A 20,114-nucleotide genomic window follows, 5' to 3' on the forward strand; every position below is an offset into this window, starting at 1 on the left:
CTTGTTTCCTTTGTCTGCTTAAACTTATCAACAGTTGTTTTATTTAACAACCGGGTGGTTTTCATTTGACAGCTCATTCGATGGTTTTCATTTGACAGCTCATTCGCGGTTTTCATTTGGATTGGAGGAATTTTTTCTGTTTTATGCGGGTTTTTCTTTTTTTTGAAAATGAACTATTTCCTATGAATATTATGTATAATTCGCATAAAATTATTGTGTTCCAAAGGGAGCCAGGTTGAATACCTGGATTTGTTCGTACCCGTTATTAAGCAACAATAGATACCCTCTCTCTTCCAAAATATATATCGTTTAGACTTATATACATACCCAAATATACACTGTTCTTCTAGGTATGCAATAAAAGTTATGCACCTAGTAAAAGCAAAAATAGCTTATAATTTGAAACGGAGGGAGTAGTATTGATGATAAACTCTCACATGCCCGTCCCAATACAAACTATAGCTAGAATATATGGTACTTGGTACATGGCACAGCCCTTTGCATGTTATGCACCTTTAGGTCTCATTTGGAAAGAGGACAAGTGAATTCAAGCCAAAACCATGTCATTCCTCTTTTCTACTCCCTAACAATAGATGGACGAAGTGCAAACCATGTAGAAAATATTCTCTCTCCACGAAGATTGCTTGGAGCAATCTATCAACAAAGACAAGTCTTTTGAGGGCCTCGTGGGTTAATCAACCTAAAATAAGTGTCATCCTTCTGACCAACTCGGTTTAAGCAAATTAACTTCAGGAACCCCTGGAGTCGCCATCCACAAGCATCATAAGCACAACTCAACAGGATGAATCACAAGGAATATAGATCGTGGTAACCACATATCGATACCAACTTACTCAAAGAATCACATCTAGAAAAGACAATTATAAAAAATCAAGAATTTGTTTAGAAAAGCGAAATAATTTGTAGATCTATAAATTATAAATTCTAACACTACTCAAAAGCTACTCATCTATAACCAGTTGATTTCTTGTAAGGAAATCGAGTGAAGTGCCCACCTTGTCCATGAAAGGGCAGTGACACCTAAGAGGGGCGGGGTTGAATTATACGACAACAATTTGTCAGGCAACTTTGATTTCCTCCTGTTTTTTCTGGCTTCACGACATGTTCCAAGTTCAGGATTCTTACTGGCTTCCCTAAGCTCGATTTGTCCTCCAATTTAGCGATTTCGAGTGCCCTTGAGCAGACAGGGAAGCTCATCTTGTCCCATGAATCCAAAATGATGCCTGATCCCAGGCATGAATTTTCACTATAGAACGCTGCAAACTGACCACCTGCTAAGCCCTGGTCATCTTCGGACAGATGCACCACCAAAGCATCCTCATTTTCTTCAGTGTGCTCTTTTATCAAAGTGCAATCGTGAAATTCAGGGCTATGTCGCACCTGATGTTGAGAAATTTCATATTAGCACAGGAAGAGAAGGCATAACTTTACACAGGAAAAAACTACAAATCTCAACATATAAAGTTGAAGTCTTGAATGAAACACAACGTGCTTAGTTTTTTTTATATAAGGACTTAAAATTATATTAGGAGCATCTTACATGGATTAAGTATAAGGGGACCCAGGATACATCAGAGAGATGCACTAGAATGTGTGCAGAACTGTTCTGGCTTCTATGGACCTTGAAGACTTTGCATGTTGTTTCTGAAGTATGGTGTTTGAATTCCCCGATAGATGGAAAGAGCCTCCAGTGAGACACTGTCCAGTTCTGCCTCTGATTAAGGAGGGAAACCATCGTCTGGTTGTCTGAGAGGAAATTGATCTCTGATAGTTGTAGTGTGTGCGCCAACTTTGCCGCAAGAGAGGGCTTCAGTTTCTGCCTCAAGGAGACAAGGACTGAGCTGGTCCTCACTCTTGCAGAGATATAAATTGTGTGGGCTTTTGTTTGGAAACATAGCAGTCCCGTACAATCCATATGTATTGGAAGGGATTGGGGTGGAAAAGTAGTTCACTTTCCACTCCAATCCATATGGATTGGGAGGGATTGAGTTTATCCAAACAATAGCATAAGCAGGAGATGGAGAGCCAAGGACCACTGTGTTGATGTGTTGTTAACACCCTTCCCCTTGTGCAGTCACGACCCTGGGGAAGTGAACGTATAGGACAGCTATGGGAGGTTGCTGGCCGTTCAGCTGCTGGCTTCCTTCCCGTTGTGACTGGCTATGAAGAACAATCAGCAGGGGATGAGGCAATAGAGAATGGACGTGAGTGTAGATTGATTGTAATTTGCTTGCTTTATTCCCTTGATCATACACTATATATATAGTGATTACAAGCTATTTGTTGTCTTCCATCCTAAACTCTTGACTGCCAAAAGCAGCAAGCACCCAATCACTCTCCTCTGATCTTGCTGCTAGTGTTTAGGCGCCTGTCTTGGCCCTCTGACGGTGCCTGTAGGTATGTCCTACCATAACATCTCTCCCCTCCTCCAGAAAGAGCTCGTCCTAGAGCTCGAAAGAAGGATACTGCTGCTTGAATGCTGCAACAGGCTCCCAAGTGGCTTCACTGGCTGCCAGGCCGGCCCAGGAGACCAGAATCTGCCATTGGCCCCGTACCAGACGGCTGTGCAGCACAGCGGACGGTGTAGACATGACGCGGCCGTTGAGCATTGGCGGCAGAGGAGGGGCCTCGGCTGGTGGTGTGCCACGGAAGGCTTTGAGGACGCCGACGTGGAAAACATTGTGAATCCGGGCGCTGGCAGGCAGGCGTACACGGTACGCGACGTCGCCGATCCGTTCCAGGATCTGGTAAAGCTCGTAGAAGCGTGGTGCCAGCTTCCCCTTGGATGCCGCCAGAAGGGATGCAGATGGGTGGTAAAGGAGCTTGACCCGCACTCAGGCGCTCACCTCAAACTCCAGAGGAGTGTGCTTGGCGTCGTAGTACAGCTTGGCGTGATCCTGAGCTTGGAGAAGGCATTTGCGCGCGGCCAGCAGGAAGTCGTCGCGGTCCTGAAGGAGTGGGTCGACGGCGGGGGCACGAGCATTGCCCGGTTCATACGCCTTCATGGACGGCGGATCCCGGCCATAGACCAGCTTGAACGGAGTAGTGCCGAGCGACGAACGGAAGGCCATGTTGAAGCAGTACTCTGCCCATGGCAGCCACAACAGCCACTCTTGGGGCGGTCACTGGTCAAGCACCGGAGATACATCACAATCACCTTGTTAGCTACCTCAGATTGGCCATCCGATTGGGGATGAAACGCCAAGCTCATCTGCAGCTTAATCCTGGAAAGGCGAAAGAGCTCCCGAGTCCCGGCAGAGGGTGCTCGTGAATACTTATAGAATACTGGGTCGTGGTCACCGACGATGGAGGCAGGGACACTGTGCAGCCACACAATTTCGTCGAAGAAGGCGCGCACCACCGTGATAGCCGTGTAGGGGTGGCCGAGGGGGATGAAATGTGCTGCCTTGGAGAGCCGATCCACCACCGTGAGGATCACCGTCTTGTTGTTCATGTGAGGCAAGCCTTCGACGAATTCCATGGCGACGTCGCTTCAGATCATAAGCGGAACAGGCAGGGGCTGAAGTAGGCCGGCAGGGTGCAGATGGCCAGTTTTGTTGTGCTGGCACACCCCACAATTGCCTGCACCAACGCCTTGTCGCCGGGAACATGGAAGTCAGCGCGGAGGCGGGTAGAGGGTGCGCTGGATGCCTCTGTGGCCGGTGCTAGGGGTTGTGTAGGGGTTTTCTAGTCGGGTCATGCTATTGTTTTAGTGTAGGTGTTTAGCTTATATGTTTTCTCTTGCAACAACTTCTTACTTCCTAGATAAGGTAAGATGGTTGCCTCATATGGGTTTCCTTTCCCCCTTAAACCTGGGCTATCAATGTTTCGATATCAAATAGGAAACCATCTTGCCTCATATTGATCAGTCAACTAGAACTCTTATCAGCATATTGAAGCCATATTTATGCAAAACCACTGTTGTAGCTTGTAAATAGCAGATGGTCATAACAGAATGATACCAAATAGGAAAGGCTAATAACCAAGTATCATAGTGCCCTTGAGGCTACTGTATGTAGTACCCTGTTACCTTGCATTTAAGTTGCTCGTTGTTTCCAGGTCCAGAATTGTCAAACCAATTTAGTGATCCAACACGAAATGTGCGCCTCCGCTTATCCAATGAATAGTAATTCCTTGATACAAAAACCACATTGTTTTGAACATCTTTCTCTACAACATACCTGCACGAGATATGAAAGGCCTTTATAGTCAGATGAGTTTCAGGACAAATAAAGCATACATATTTATATGATGAAGGAAAAACTTTGACCCATTGCAAGAGCAAACAGTAGGGCGAAACAATGATAATCACTGGACAAGAGATTGTAGAGAATGCATCAAAAGACGGTACATACCAAGGTCCTCCAGGAAGCCGTAATCCTTGCCGCTGACCTATTGTATAGAACCAAAACCCACGGTGTTTCCCTAGGTAATCTCCAGACTCGGCTTCCAGTATGATTCCTTCCATTTCTCCTATATGTCTTTCAACAAACTCACTAAACTTGACCTAGAAAGAGATACTTGTATAGCTCCACAATGATATGATTTGTTAAAAACATTGATCCCTAAGAAAAAAGGTACAGTGTATACCTTTCCAAGAAAGCATATCCCTTGTGAGTCCTTCCTACCTTGGTTAGGAAGGCCCATTTGAGTAGCCAGTCTGCGAACCTCGTCCTGCATGATACAGGACAAAATTTAGTAAAGTCAACTTGTGGCGTTCGGCCTATGAAATACTAGCTATGTTTGCTGAAAATCAACCAAACCTTCGTAATACATCCTAGTGGGAAAAGAAGCCTTCTAAGCTGAGATTGAGATAGATGTGAGAGGAAATAGGTTTGATCTTTGACCTGGAATAGCAATTAAACAACAGAAAAGGTGATTTATATGACAGTACCAAAGCAAATTAGCAATTCAGCTATGTAACTATTTCTAATCTGAATTCCCGATTAGTTTGAAGAAGGAAAAGGTAAACTTGTACTGCCGATGACTCTGTAGAAATCAAATGATCTATCTGAGAGGGAATGTGCAAAGTACCTTGTCCTTTGATAATTGCAGTACAGATGGCGCTTCAGTATTTTCAGCAGAAGGATGTACTACGTGTGCATAATGTCCTGAAGCTATGTAATCAAATCCCAAATTTTCAATAGCTTCTAAGAAAGCCCCTGCCCAAACAGAAATAAGCAAGACATCATAGTTAGAAAACTGCACCTCAATACAAATTTGGATTTCCATAGTAGAACATATCGCCATCCAAATACAAACTTCATACCAAACTTTATTCTCGTGTTGCACAGAACATCAGGATTTGGTGTACGACCGCAGCGATACTCATTGATCATATGTGACACCTAGATATCAAATTCACAGTATTTGCTTCTTAAAACAAAGGCCCTGAAGAGTGTTGTGTACAAATCTATGGGGGAAAAAAGGCTCAAATGAAGCTTACTCACCACATGGTTCCAGTATTCATCGGATAGATGTACCACCTCCAATGGCACATCAATCTACAAAACCAAACATGAGACATCATCAGGCCCTCAAGTCGGTCCATGTAACCAAAATCAATCCACGTACATATGCTGAAGACTAGCTATTCAATGACTTGCCATGTTCCATCAGAAATTTGAACTACACCTTGTCACAAACAGCTTGTGCATACTTTAAATCCTCGTCCCATGGGCACTCGGACCAAAAGTTCCTGAAATCTTCCTACAAATTATAGGAGCAAGTTTACGAGCCATCCTGCAGTACAGCATTCCAGGAGCAGCTTAATGGTAAACAGGTGATTTTTCCTGAACCGCATACCTGGAACCAAATCTTCAGGTAGAACGCGGTGCAGTGATGGCCGGCGGCGTGGAGGAGGCGGAGCGCGACGCTGCTGTCCACCCCGCCGCTCACCAGCACCGCCACCCGCAACGGCGCCCTGCCCGCCGCCGCGCACCGCGTAAGGTGCTCCTCAAACGCAACCACCTCGCTAGCGGCGGCGGCGGGCGATGCGGAGGACGAGAGCGCGCGGAACGGCCACGGCTGAAGGCGCGAGCGGAGCAGGGGTTTATGGTTTAGCAGAGGCCCACGCCGGAGGAGCGGGCGGAGGGCGGGGAGGGTGGAGACGACGACGCGCAGCATAGATGGGGAGCGCCTCGAGCTCTCGCCGGCTCGCGCAGGGGAGGAACGCGCGCAGAGACGGCCCGCCGGCGGCTCGCGCGGAGGGGAGGGGCGGCTCGAGCAGACGGGGACGCAAGCTGAGGAAGGGGCAGACTCGCCTGTAGACGGGAGGAGCGGAGGGTCGAGCAGCGGGCGGCGCCAGCGTGTTTTTTTTTTAACGGCGCCGGCGTGTTGGATGAGAGGGAGCGAGGGCGCCGATGAAAGGCAGAAGGAGAACGCGGAGCCGATTATCCAAAGGGTTAATTGGAACCATTATAATTTGTTCGTTTCCGAAGAACGTCATTACTATTCGTCTATTTAAAAGTTAATTTTTCGATTCCCACAAAAATGCCACTGAATATGTATGGACATAGTCTGTGCCCAGCTACAGGCGTATACAGAGACGTATACTTCATCTCCCATGTCACTGACACACGGGCCCCACATGTCATCTTCTTCCTCCTCTTCTCCGAATCTCTCTCTCCGGTTCTCTCTCCATCCCGAGCGCCAGGCCACCGCGGGTCGCCCATGGCGATGCCCGGCACCGCCGCCGCGGGTCGCTGCCTCCTCCTCTCCCGCTCGTCCCCTTTCCGGCTCCGCCTCCTCCGCGCTGCCCTCTCCACCGCCGCCCCACCCTCGGCCCCACCTCCACTCCCGCTCCCCCTTCGCGGCACAAGCTCCTCCTCAAGCGTCTCCGCCTCCGCCACCTCAAGGACGCCTCGTCCCCTGGTGTCCCGAGGCCCGCCTCGAGGGCTGCAGAGCGAAGCTCATAGCAGGAGAAGGGGAAGAGGGTCGAGGCCGCCGAGAGCTTCGAGGAGCTCGGCCTTGGGGAGGAGGTGATGGCCACGCTCGGGGAGATGGGCATCTCCAAGCCGCGAGCAACAACAGCAGCACAAGCCCTCCTTGCTCCAGCACCTCCACCAAGCACCGTCGCCGCCATTGTCGGGTTCTAACACTACTCAAAAGCTACTCATCTATAACCAGTTGATTTCTTGTAAGGAAATCGAGTGAAGTGCCCACCTTGTCCATGAAAGGGCAGTGACACCTAAGAGGGGCGGGGTTGAATTATACGACAACAATTTGTCAGGCAACTTTGATTTCCTCCTGTTTTTTCTGGCTTCACGACATGTTCCAAGTTCAGGATTCTTACTGGCTTCCCTAAGCTCGATTTGTCCTCCAATTTAGCGATTTCGAGTGCCCTTGAGCAGACAGGGAAGCTCATCTTGTCCCATGAATCCAAAATGATGCCTGATCCCAGGCATGAATTTTCACTATAGAACGCTGCAAACTGACCACCTGCTAAGCCCTGGTCATCTTCGGACAGATGCACCACCAAAGCATCCTCATTTTCTTCAGTGTGCTCTTTTATCAAAGTGCAATCGTGAAATTCAGGGCTATGTCGCACCTGATGTTGAGAAATTTCATATTAGCACAGGAAGAGAAGGCATAACTTTACACAGGAAAAAACTACAAATCTCAACATATAAAGTTGAAGTCTTGAATGAAACACAACGTGCTTAGTTTTTTTTATATAAGGACTTAAAATTATATTAGGAGCATCTTACATGGATTAAGTATAAGGGGACCCAGGATACATCAGAGAGATGCACTAGAATGTGTGCAGAACTGTTCTGGCTTCTATGGACCTTGAAGACTTTGCATGTTGTTTCTGAAGTATGGTGTTTGAATTCCCCGATAGATGGAAAGAGCCTCCAGTGAGACACTGTCCAGTTCTGCCTCTGATTAAGGAGGGAAACCATCGTCTGGTTGTCTGAGAGGAAATTGATCTCTGATAGTTGTAGTGTGTGCGCCAACTTTGCCGCAAGAGAGGGCTTCAGTTTCTGCCTCAAGGAGACAAGGACTGAGCTGGTCCTCACTCTTGCAGAGATATAAATTGTGTGGGCTTTTGTTTGGAAACATAGCAGTCCCGTACAATCCATATGTATTGGAAGGGATTGGGGTGGAAAAGTAGTTCACTTTCCACTCCAATCCATATGGATTGGGAGGGATTGAGTTTATCCAAACAATAGCATAAGCAGGAGATGGAGAGCCAAGGACCACTGTGTTGATGTGTTGTTAACACCCTTCCCCTTGTGCAGTCACGACCCTGGGGAAGTGAACGTATAGGACAGCTATGGGAGGTTGCTGGCCGTTCAGCTGCTGGCTTCCTTCCCGTTGTGACTGGCTATGAAGAACAATCAGCAGGGGATGAGGCAATAGAGAATGGACGTGAGTGTAGATTGATTGTAATTTGCTTGCTTTATTCCCTTGATCATACACTATATATATAGTGATTACAAGCTATTTGTTGTCTTCCATCCTAAACTCTTGACTGCCAAAAGCAGCAAGCACCCAATCACTCTCCTCTGATCTTGCTGCTAGTGTTTAGGCGCCTGTCTTGGCCCTCTGACGGTGCCTGTAGGTATGTCCTACCATAACATCTCTCCCCTCCTCCAGAAAGAGCTCGTCCTAGAGCTCGAAAGAAGGATACTGCTGCTTGAATGCTGCAACAGGCTCCCAAGTGGCTTCACTGGCTGCCAGGCCGGCCCAGGAGACCAGAATCTGCCATTGGCCCCGTACCAGACGGCTGTGCAGCACAGCGGACGGTGTAGACATGACGCGGCCGTTGAGCATTGGCGGCAGAGGAGGGGCCTCGGCTGGTGGTGTGCCACGGAAGGCTTTGAGGACGCCGACGTGGAAAACATTGTGAATCCGGGCGCTGGCAGGCAGGCGTACACGGTACGCGACGTCGCCGATCCGTTCCAGGATCTGGTAAAGCTCGTAGAAGCGTGGTGCCAGCTTCCCCTTGGATGCCGCCAGAAGGGATGCAGATGGGTGGTAAAGGAGCTTGACCCGCACTCAGGCGCTCACCTCAAACTCCAGAGGAGTGTGCTTGGCGTCGTAGTACAGCTTGGCGTGATCCTGAGCTTGGAGAAGGCATTTGCGCGCGGCCAGCAGGAAGTCGTCGCGGTCCTGAAGGAGTGGGTCGACGGCGGGGGCACGAGCATTGCCCGGTTCATACGCCTTCATGGACGGCGGATCCCGGCCATAGACCAGCTTGAACGGAGTAGTGCCGAGCGACGAACGGAAGGCCATGTTGAAGCAGTACTCTGCCCATGGCAGCCACAACAGCCACTCTTGGGGCGGTCACTGGTCAAGCACCGGAGATACATCACAATCACCTTGTTAGCTACCTCAGATTGGCCATCCGATTGGGGATGAAACGCCAAGCTCATCTGCAGCTTAATCCTGGAAAGGCGAAAGAGCTCCCGAGTCCCGGCAGAGGGTGCTCGTGAATACTTATAGAATACTGGGTCGTGGTCACCGACGATGGAGGCAGGGACACTGTGCAGCCACACAATTTCGTCGAAGAAGGCGCGCACCACCGTGATAGCCGTGTAGGGGTGGCCGAGGGGGATGAAATGTGCTGCCTTGGAGAGCCGATCCACCACCGTGAGGATCACCGTCTTGTTGTTCATGTGAGGCAAGCCTTCGACGAATTCCATGGCGACGTCGCTTCAGATCATAAGCGGAACAGGCAGGGGCTGAAGTAGGCCGGCAGGGTGCAGATGGCCAGTTTTGTTGTGCTGGCACACCCCACAATTGCCTGCACCAACGCCTTGTCGCCGGGAACATGGAAGTCAGCGCGGAGGCGGGTAGAGGGTGCGCTGGATGCCTCTGTGGCCGGTGCTAGGGGTTGTGTAGGGGTTTTCTAGTCGGGTCATGCTATTGTTTTAGTGTAGGTGTTTAGCTTATATGTTTTCTCTTGCAACAACTTCTTACTTCCTAGATAAGGTAAGATGGTTGCCTCATATGGGTTTCCTTTCCCCCTTAAACCTGGGCTATCAATGTTTCGATATCAAATAGGAAACCATCTTGCCTCATATTGATCAGTCAACTAGAACTCTTATCAGCATATTGAAGCCATATTTATGCAAAACCACTGTTGTAGCTTGTAAATAGCAGATGGTCATAACAGAATGATACCAAATAGGAAAGGCTAATAACCAAGTATCATAGTGCCCTTGAGGCTACTGTATGTAGTACCCTGTTACCTTGCATTTAAGTTGCTCGTTGTTTCCAGGTCCAGAATTGTCAAACCAATTTAGTGATCCAACACGAAATGTGCGCCTCCGCTTATCCAATGAATAGTAATTCCTTGATACAAAAACCACATTGTTTTGAACATCTTTCTCTACAACATACCTGCACGAGATATGAAAGGCCTTTATAGTCAGATGAGTTTCAGGACAAATAAAGCATACATATTTATATGATGAAGGAAAAACTTTGACCCATTGCAAGAGCAAACAGTAGGGCGAAACAATGATAATCACTGGACAAGAGATTGTAGAGAATGCATCAAAAGACGGTACATACCAAGGTCCTCCAGGAAGCCGTAATCCTTGCCGCTGACCTATTGTATAGAACCAAAACCCACGGTGTTTCCCTAGGTAATCTCCAGACTCGGCTTCCAGTATGATTCCTTCCATTTCTCCTATATGTCTTTCAACAAACTCACTAAACTTGACCTAGAAAGAGATACTTGTATAGCTCCACAATGATATGATTTGTTAAAAACATTGATCCCTAAGAAAAAAGGTACAGTGTATACCTTTCCAAGAAAGCATATCCCTTGTGAGTCCTTCCTACCTTGGTTAGGAAGGCCCATTTGAGTAGCCAGTCTGCGAACCTCGTCCTGCATGATACAGGACAAAATTTAGTAAAGTCAACTTGTGGCGTTCGGCCTATGAAATACTAGCTATGTTTGCTGAAAATCAACCAAACCTTCGTAATACATCCTAGTGGGAAAAGAAGCCTTCTAAGCTGAGATTGAGATAGATGTGAGAGGAAATAGGTTTGATCTTTGACCTGGAATAGCAATTAAACAACAGAAAAGGTGATTTATATGACAGTACCAAAGCAAATTAGCAATTCAGCTATGTAACTATTTCTAATCTGAATTCCCGATTAGTTTGAAGAAGGAAAAGGTAAACTTGTACTGCCGATGACTCTGTAGAAATCAAATGATCTATCTGAGAGGGAATGTGCAAAGTACCTTGTCCTTTGATAATTGCAGTACAGATGGCGCTTCAGTATTTTCAGCAGAAGGATGTACTACGTGTGCATAATGTCCTGAAGCTATGTAATCAAATCCCAAATTTTCAATAGCTTCTAAGAAAGCCCCTGCCCAAACAGAAATAAGCAAGACATCATAGTTAGAAAACTGCACCTCAATACAAATTTGGATTTCCATAGTAGAACATATCGCCATCCAAATACAAACTTCATACCAAACTTTATTCTCGTGTTGCACAGAACATCAGGATTTGGTGTACGACCGCAGCGATACTCATTGATCATATGTGACACCTAGATATCAAATTCACAGTATTTGCTTCTTAAAACAAAGGCCCTGAAGAGTGTTGTGTACAAATCTATGGGGGAAAAAAGGCTCAAATGAAGCTTACTCACCACATGGTTCCAGTATTCATCGGATAGATGTACCACCTCCAATGGCACATCAATCTACAAAACCAAACATGAGACATCATCAGGCCCTCAAGTCGGTCCATGTAACCAAAATCAATCCACGTACATATGCTGAAGACTAGCTATTCAATGACTTGCCATGTTCCATCAGAAATTTGAACTACACCTTGTCACAAACAGCTTGTGCATACTTTAAATCCTCGTCCCATGGGCACTCGGACCAAAAGTTCCTGAAATCTTCCTACAAATTATAGGAGCAAGTTTACGAGCCATCCTGCAGTACAGCATTCCAGGAGCAGCTTAATGGTAAACAGGTGATTTTTCCTGAACCGCATACCTGGAACCAAATCTTCAGGTAGAACGCGGTGCAGTGATGGCCGGCGGCGTGGAGGAGGCGGAGCGCGACGCTGCTGTCCACCCCGCCGCTCACCAGCACCGCCACCCGCAACGGCGCCCTGCCCGCCGCCGCGCACCGCGTAAGGTGCTCCTCAAACGCAACCACCTCGCTAGCGGCGGCGGCGGGCGATGCGGAGGACGAGAGCGCGCGGAACGGCCACGGCTGAAGGCGCGAGCGGAGCAGGGGTTTATGGTTTAGCAGAGGCCCACGCCGGAGGAGCGGGCGGAGGGCGGGGAGGGTGGAGACGACGACGCGCAGCATAGATGGGGAGCGCCTCGAGCTCTCGCCGGCTCGCGCAGGGGAGGAACGCGCGCAGAGACGGCCCGCCGGCGGCTCGCGCGGAGGGGAGGGGCGGCTCGAGCAGACGGGGACGCAAGCTGAGGAAGGGGCAGACTCGCCTGTAGACGGGAGGAGCGGAGGGTCGAGCAGCGGGCGGCGCCAGCGTGTTTTTTTTTTAACGGCGCCGGCGTGTTGGATGAGAGGGAGCGAGGGCGCCGATGAAAGGCAGAAGGAGAACGCGGAGCCGATTATCCAAAGGGTTAATTGGAACCATTATAATTTGTTCGTTTCCGAAGAACGTCATTACTATTCGTCTATTTAAAAGTTAATTTTTCGATTCCCACAAAAATGCCACTGAATATGTATGGACATAGTCTGTGCCCAGCTACAGGCGTATACAGAGACGTATACTTCATCTCCCATGTCACTGACACACGGGCCCCACATGTCATCTTCTTCCTCCTCTTCTCCGAATCTCTCTCTCCGGTTCTCTCTCCATCCCGAGCGCCAGGCCACCGCGGGTCGCCCATGGCGATGCCCGGCACCGCCGCCGCGGGTCGCTGCCTCCTCCTCTCCCGCTCGTCCCCTTTCCGGCTCCGCCTCCTCCGCGCTGCCCTCTCCACCGCCGCCCCACCCTCGGCCCCACCTCCACTCCCGCTCCCCCTTCGCGGCACAAGCTCCTCCTCAAGCGTCTCCGCCTCCGCCACCTCAAGGACGCCTCGTCCCCTGGTGTCCCGAGGCCCGCCTCGAGGGCTGCAGAGCGAAGCTCATAGCAGGAGAAGGGGAAGAGGGTCGAGGCCGCCGAGAGCTTCGAGGAGCTCGGCCTTGGGGAGGAGGTGATGGCCACGCTCGGGGAGATGGGCATCTCCAAGCCGCGAGCAACAACAGCAGCACAAGCCCTCCTTGCTCCAGCACCTCCACCAAGCACCGTCGCCGCCATTGTCGGGGTCGACCTAAGCTCGTCGATCTCCTCACACAAGCCATCTTGCGCCCTTCCGCTGCTTCCATCAGCTTCGCAAGCGCTCCCTCTCCGGCTCTCTCTCTCTCTCATGGCGACCCGCCATTATACGCCATTATATGACCACGGCGAGCAGCAACAGCAGCAGCACGCCGAGCAGCAGCAGCGGTCTGGGCTGGGGGCGGGGAAGGGGCCGTGCCTACTGGAGCTCACGGGGACGGGGATGGGACCGTGGCTACCGTATCCATAGAGGAGGAGGTCCGCCGGACGCTGACCATGGAGGATGAGGCGCCCGCCGCCGGGGAAGGCCAGCAGCACGCCGAGTAGCGGCGCGCGGGGTCACGACAGCGGCTCGTCGGCTCACCCGCAAGCCCGCAAGCCCACAGCCGTCGTCACCGGTAGTGCCCGCCGTGGCCACGTCGAGATGGAGAGAGAGAGAGCCGAAGAGAGAGATGAGGAAGAGGAAGATGACATGTGGGGGCCCGCATGTCAGTGATAGGGAAATGAAGTATACGTCTTTGTATACGCCTGCAGCTAGGCCCAGGCTATGTCCATACGTATTCAGTGGTATTTTTGTGAAAAACAAAGAATTGTAATGACATGCTTCCAAATAGGCAAATAGTAATGGCGTTCTTCAGAAACGAAAAAATTATAATGGCATAGATACAATTAACCCTTATCCAAATCGTGACCTTGGAGCTGCAATTTCACCGTAGCCCAAACCTGAGTGTTTTCGCGGACGTGCAATTATAGTAAGCGGCGCGACGCAACCTGTCGGGCAGGATCATCGGCTTCTGCCGGTCGTAGACGCACTAGGCAGAAACAAACAGGGCGATGTACTCTTCTTCGGGCCTTCGGGGACAGTCGAGCGTTTCAGACTTTAGCGATTCAAAGTTCAGACTTCAGAGGAGAAGACAGTCGCAGAAAGCGTATTCAGCGGTGTTGAAAGGTCCTAATGGCTAGAGGGGGTGTGAATAGCCTAATAAAAATTTCTACAACAACACTTAACAAAATGTTAGATAATTATGAGGCGAAGCAAGTGTTGCGCTAGCCTACTCAAAATGCAAGCCACCTACCATAATTCTAGTTTAGATAGTGTCGATTCACACAAGAGGTATGACACTACCCTATGTTAGTGTGCTCTCAAAAACTAACTACATCAACCAACCAAGCAAGCTCTCACAACTAGTTACACTAAAGAGCTTGTCAACTAGATTACGATAATATAAAGAGAGTGATCAAGATAGTTATACCGCCATGTAGAGGAGTGAACCAATCAATCATAAGGATAAATAACAATGAAGACCAATCACCTCGGAATCAAAGGATGAACACAATGATTTTTACCGAGGTTCACTTGCTTGCCGGCAAGCTACTCATCGTTGTGGCGATTTACTCACTTGGAGGTTCACGCGCTAATTGGCTTCACACGCCAAACCCTCAATAGGGTGCCGCACAACCAACACAAGATGAGGATCACACAAGCCACGAGCAATTCACTAGAGTGCCTTTTGGCGCTCCACCGGGGAAAGGTCAAGAACCCCTCACAATCACCACGATCGGAGCCGGAGACAATCACCACCTCCGCTCGACGATCCTTGCTGCTCCAAGCCGTCTAGGTGGCGGCAACCACCAAGAGTAACAAGCGAAATCCGCAGCGAAACACGAACACCAAGTGCCTCTAGATGCAATCACTCAAGCAATACACTTGGATCACTCCCAATCTCACTATGATGATGAATCAATGATGGAGATGAGTAGGAGGACTTTGGCTTGGCTCACAAGGTTGTTATGTCAATGAAAATGGCCAAAGATGTGAGCCACAGCCGGCCATAGGGCTTAAATAGAAGCCCCCACGAAATAGAGCCGTTGTACCTCTTTACTGGGCACACTGCGCTCTGACCGGACGCTCCGGTCCATCTGATCGGACCCTGGACGCAGCGTCCGGTCCACAGATGGACGCCACGTGTCACTAGCTTCAAACGATGTTCGTCAGAATTCAACGGCTATGAAGCTGACCGGATGCTCCGACAAAACTGACCGGACGCTGGAGCCTCAGCGTCCGGTCGAGTACAGTAAGGGTCAAAAACCGTTTTTCCTCGACCAGACACGTCCGGTCCACCTCGACCGGACACAGCCCAGCGTCCGGTGGTAAACCCTAGCCACTGTACCGCCAAGTCAACGCGACCGGATGCATGCAGTCAACGTCCGGTGCATTTGGATCCAGCGTCCGATCACTTGACCGACGTTGGCATCTCCTCTGTTCTCTTCACCCTTGCTCAAGTGTGCTAACCACCAAGTGTATCACCTTATGCACATATGTTAGCATATTTTCACAAACATTTTCAAGGGTGTTAGCACTCCACTAGATCCTAAATATATATGCAATAAGTTAGAGCATCTAGTGGCACTTTGATAACCGCATTCTGATACGAGTTTCACTCCTTTTAATAGTACGGCTATCAAACCTAAATGTGATCACACTCTCTAAGTGTCTTGATCACCAAAACAAAATAGCTCCTACAAATTATACATTTGCCTTGAGCTTTTTGTTTTTCTCTTTCTTCTTGAAAGTGCATCTAGCCCTTTAGTGGGTTTTGGATGATTGAATGACAACGTGATTAAAGGACTAACCCGTTTGCTAAGTGTGAACAGGAAATAGGTTATCTCATAAGTACTTAATGAAAGCCAAAATGATGTGTTGTTGTATAAACAATCTAGTTCAAGCACAAGACAACAATGCAAATAGAATTCATATGAAGGCTTATTCATTTTGGGATTTCCATGTACTATGTGAAAGCAAGCTCGTGATTATTAGTTAATAAGACATGAGGGAGTGCATATGGAATGGTCTCATATTTGAAGCTTGCTAAATTAAAATGAAAAAGATAACAATACATATGAATCGATAATTTAACACAAGATGTGACTTGATGGCTTGAGATGGTGAAGATAGCAAGGAAAGGCTTCGAGGTACTAAGCAAGGGTGAAGGGCAAGCGATGGCTTGGCGGCCGAAGAACCTAGCTAGGGTGAAGAAGAAAGTACTTGCATTTAGTTGAGGTACTAATCAAGCTAAGATGGTCATATTGATGTGAAGGATCAAATCTATAATAAAGTATTTGATGGAAGTGACTTGATACATTTGGAATTATTTAAATTTGATGAATGGAATTAAGTCACATGCCCAAGATGGCTATGCTCAAGTGAAAAGATCAACATCAACATGTTAGCACCCTTACTTGATGAAGATTGGAAGGGACGGCATCAATTCAAAAGAAATCAACTCAAGTGGTATAAATTCTTTTTGTTTTGATCTTGAGTTTAATAGGTATGCCGTACTACTAAGAGGGATGCATCATGTTGATAGATAATGTTTCATAAGTGCTCAAGCCAACCCATGTGAGTTTTGAGTATTTGAGCGACAAAAGTGCTAACTGATTTCTTGCTGGTCTGGCAATACCGGACGTGTCCGGTATTTATCCAGCAGCTATAAAATTGTTGTTCTCGAGTTGGTTCGTCGGGAGTTCCGACATAGGTCGGGAGTTCTGACGGTCGGGAGTCCCGGCATGGGTCAAGAGTTCCGACGTCTCGCACTTCAACTAACTTGGAGGTTTCACTGTCCTGGTCACACCGGACGTGTCCGGTATTCATACCGGACGTGTCCGGTATTCATACCGGACGTGTCCGGTATGGATGACCAGAAGCCAATGGCTAGTTTTCAAAAGCCGTGAGGGTCGGGAGTACCGACATGAGTCGGGAGTTCCGATGGTCGGGAGTTCCGACATGCATCAGGAGTTCCGACACCTCACTAACTTTAACTTAGTTACATGTTTTTCAAATATGCTGAGGGTCGGGAGTTCCGACGTGAGTCGGGAGTTCCGACGGTCGGGAGTCCCGGCATTCATTGGGAGTTCCGACGCCTCACAATTTCACTGTAACTTAGTTACCGTTGGCGTAGTATGAGTCATACCGGACATGTCCGGTATTACAACGGCTATAAAATGGCTAGTTTTTCAAGGGGGCTATAAATATCCCCAAGCCTCCACCTTTGGAGGCTGCTGATTCTGCTGAGATAGATACACATTTTTGAGCCTTGCCAACTCTCCTAAACCCTCTCTTAGTGAGTGTGTGATACAAATTGCAAAATCCATTTATGGGTTAAGAGAGAATTTGAAAAAGAGAGCAAGCCACCACTTGAGCACTTGTGCATATTGTCAATCTCATGATTCGCATTTGTTACTCTTGGACTCTTCGGTCCTAGACGGCTAGACGTCACTGGAGAGCAACCGAGAGATTGTGGTTGCTTCGAAAAGTTTGTAACGGTCGATTCCTCCGCCTCGGAATCATTTAGTGGAAGGAGGAAAAGGAGTTGGAAAAGACTCCGGCTAGAGTGACCTTCGTGGTATCCTCTAGGGCTGACCTTCACTGGGTCGCCCGCAGCCCCCTCAACGGAGAGTAGGACTCAAACGAGTCCGAACTTCGGTAAAACAAATATCATGTCTAAATTCGCATTTCACTTGATATTTGTGTTGCTTTAGCTATTCTATAGGTACTCTGTGTATATTACTATCTCTAATAGTTTCCTGCAGTTTGGATTGAAGATAGAAATCAAAGGGAGCAAATTCGGGGCTGTTCCACTGAAGTCGTGAATACCGGACACGTCCGGTATACATACCGGACACGTCCGATATTAGCCCCTGCGCCAAACTGAATCGTATTGTGTTCTAACTCTTTGGTTGCAGGCGTTTGGCTCCTAGATTCATTTAGTATCTTTTATATACTCTGTGGCTAACTTGTGAGGGATGGTACTACTCGTTATTTGGAGTTTCCATTTTGGAAACTCCCTTTACTAATTGTTTCTGCATTTAAAGGTGTTAATTCTCAGAAACGCCTATTCACCCCCCTCTAGGCGGCATCCTAGGTCCTTTCAATTGGTATCAGAGCGAGGTTCTCACCTAAAGCTTCACCGCCGTGAGAAAAGGATGTTGACGTCTATTGAGTTGGAGCCGGTGCTTCTCCAAAATGATGGTTCAAACTTTCTAACTTGGTCAATACATGTACTCATTGCTTTTAGAGATATTAGTCCTCTTATAGAGCATATTGTGGATGCAAGCATACCTCTTCCTATAGTTGATTGGAGCAACTACAAAAATTTGTCAAAAGAGGAAGAGATATGCGTGCAACTCAATGCTCAAGCTATTAATATTATTTTGAGTACATTGAGTGTAGAGGTTCAAGATGAGGCAATCTTCAATGGACAACCACCTCCGGAGAGTGCTCATCTCATTTGGACTAGACTTTTTGATTTATATGGAAAATCCAAATATGATGATGCATTTGAGATCGAGTCAATGGAAAGTATGTCCATTGTATCTTCATACAGCGAAGAAGCCTCACAAGACCTCAAGAGTGCTGAGCTGAAGCAAGAAGTGCAAGCAGCGCATGACCTGCTGTCTGCCTACATGTACCGGACGTGTCCGGTATTCATACCGGACGTGTCCCGAGGCAGTAGACCAGCAAGTAGTTGTTTGCTACGATGCTCAAGCCCGGTGGCAACCAAGTGATGAGTCAATCTTAGTATCTCATGATACTCATCACTTGTGTATCATGGCCAAGAAAAGCAAGAAGAAGAGTAATAAGAAAGATCAAGAAAAGGAGAAGGCTCAAGTGGATGATCAAGAAGAGAGTGATGTTGAAGTTGAAGACAACTACAACCTTGATCATCTCAACTATAAAGACAAGTTCATCATCATGAAGATAGTTGAAAAGAATGATGAGCTTGAAGAAGAGATAGAGAAGCAAGAGCAATCGCTTCAAAATCAAGAAAAGTTTCTCATCTCCAAATTGCAAGAACTAAAGGCAATAAATGAGAGGTATGAAAAATTATCAATTGATCATGCTTTAGTTACTAACTCCTCTTCTAGTGTTTCACAACTAGAGAATTAAAACTTCGAGCTCAAGGCAAGGCTAGATGAACTATCAAGCAAGTATAATATGCTACAAGCAAATTATATTCATCTAAAGTGCTCTCATGAGGAAGTAGTAGAATCAAGCATCATGCTTGAGGTGGCTCATGAGGTTGTGATTACATCGGTAAAATTCTCTCAACCTCTCACACATCCGCTCACTAGTACACCATCTCAATTAAATATTTCTTGTACTAATGAATGTGCTCCTCAAGTAAGCCAATCTTCGATTGAGCTAAATCTTATAGAAAACATAGAGCTCAAAGAAGAAGTGCAAAGATTAAAGAAAGATGTGATTCGGTTGAAGGGTAAGGAGAAAGCACAACCTTCTCAAAATAACCGTGATAACATGGTGAAGAAGCTTGAGAAGGGTTCAAACCTTGCTTCCTCCAAAGCCCAACAAAAGAATCACATCTCAAGCAAGGCAAACACAACCAAGAGCAAGAAACATGGAAAAAGGATGTGCTATGGTTGTGGATTGTATGGACATGAGTGGGCTATGTGTCCACACAAGAGTTGGGCCGACAAGGTTGAAGCCGCAAATCAAAAGGCTTCTACCAAGAAATGCCCAATGTACAAAGAGGTAAGAAAGGAAGCCCAAGTTGCAACAAGAAGATGCTATGGATGCAATGAGATGGGCCACAAGGTTGAAAGATGTCCATACAAGCAAAACAAGCATAGAGCAAACAAAGGCCACATATGCTATGCTTGTAAAAGAAAAGGGCATCTAAGCTATGAATGCCCAAATGGTAACTCACCTAAGCCAAACATATTTGTTTATCATGATATGCTTAGGAAGACCACAAATGGAGTTAGCATTAGTAAGGTGATGTGCTCACCACAAACTAGTGCTAA

The 20,114-nt window shown here is 47.7% G+C and overlaps 2 pseudogenes; both read right to left on the minus strand.

Moving 5' to 3' along the window:
* Positions 1–786: 786 nt before the first annotated feature.
* LOC136551507 (uncharacterized) lies at positions 787–6,291 on the minus strand (annotated as a pseudogene).
* A 957-nt stretch (positions 6,292–7,248) lies between these two features.
* On the minus strand, positions 7,249–12,460 carry LOC136505972 (uncharacterized; annotated as a pseudogene).
* Between the last annotated feature and the right edge of the window lie 7,654 nt (positions 12,461–20,114).

Source organism: Miscanthus floridulus, chromosome 1, assembly GCF_019320115.1.
Source record: "Miscanthus floridulus cultivar M001 chromosome 1, ASM1932011v1, whole genome shotgun sequence".
Taxonomy (NCBI): Eukaryota; Viridiplantae; Streptophyta; class Magnoliopsida; order Poales; family Poaceae; genus Miscanthus; species Miscanthus floridulus.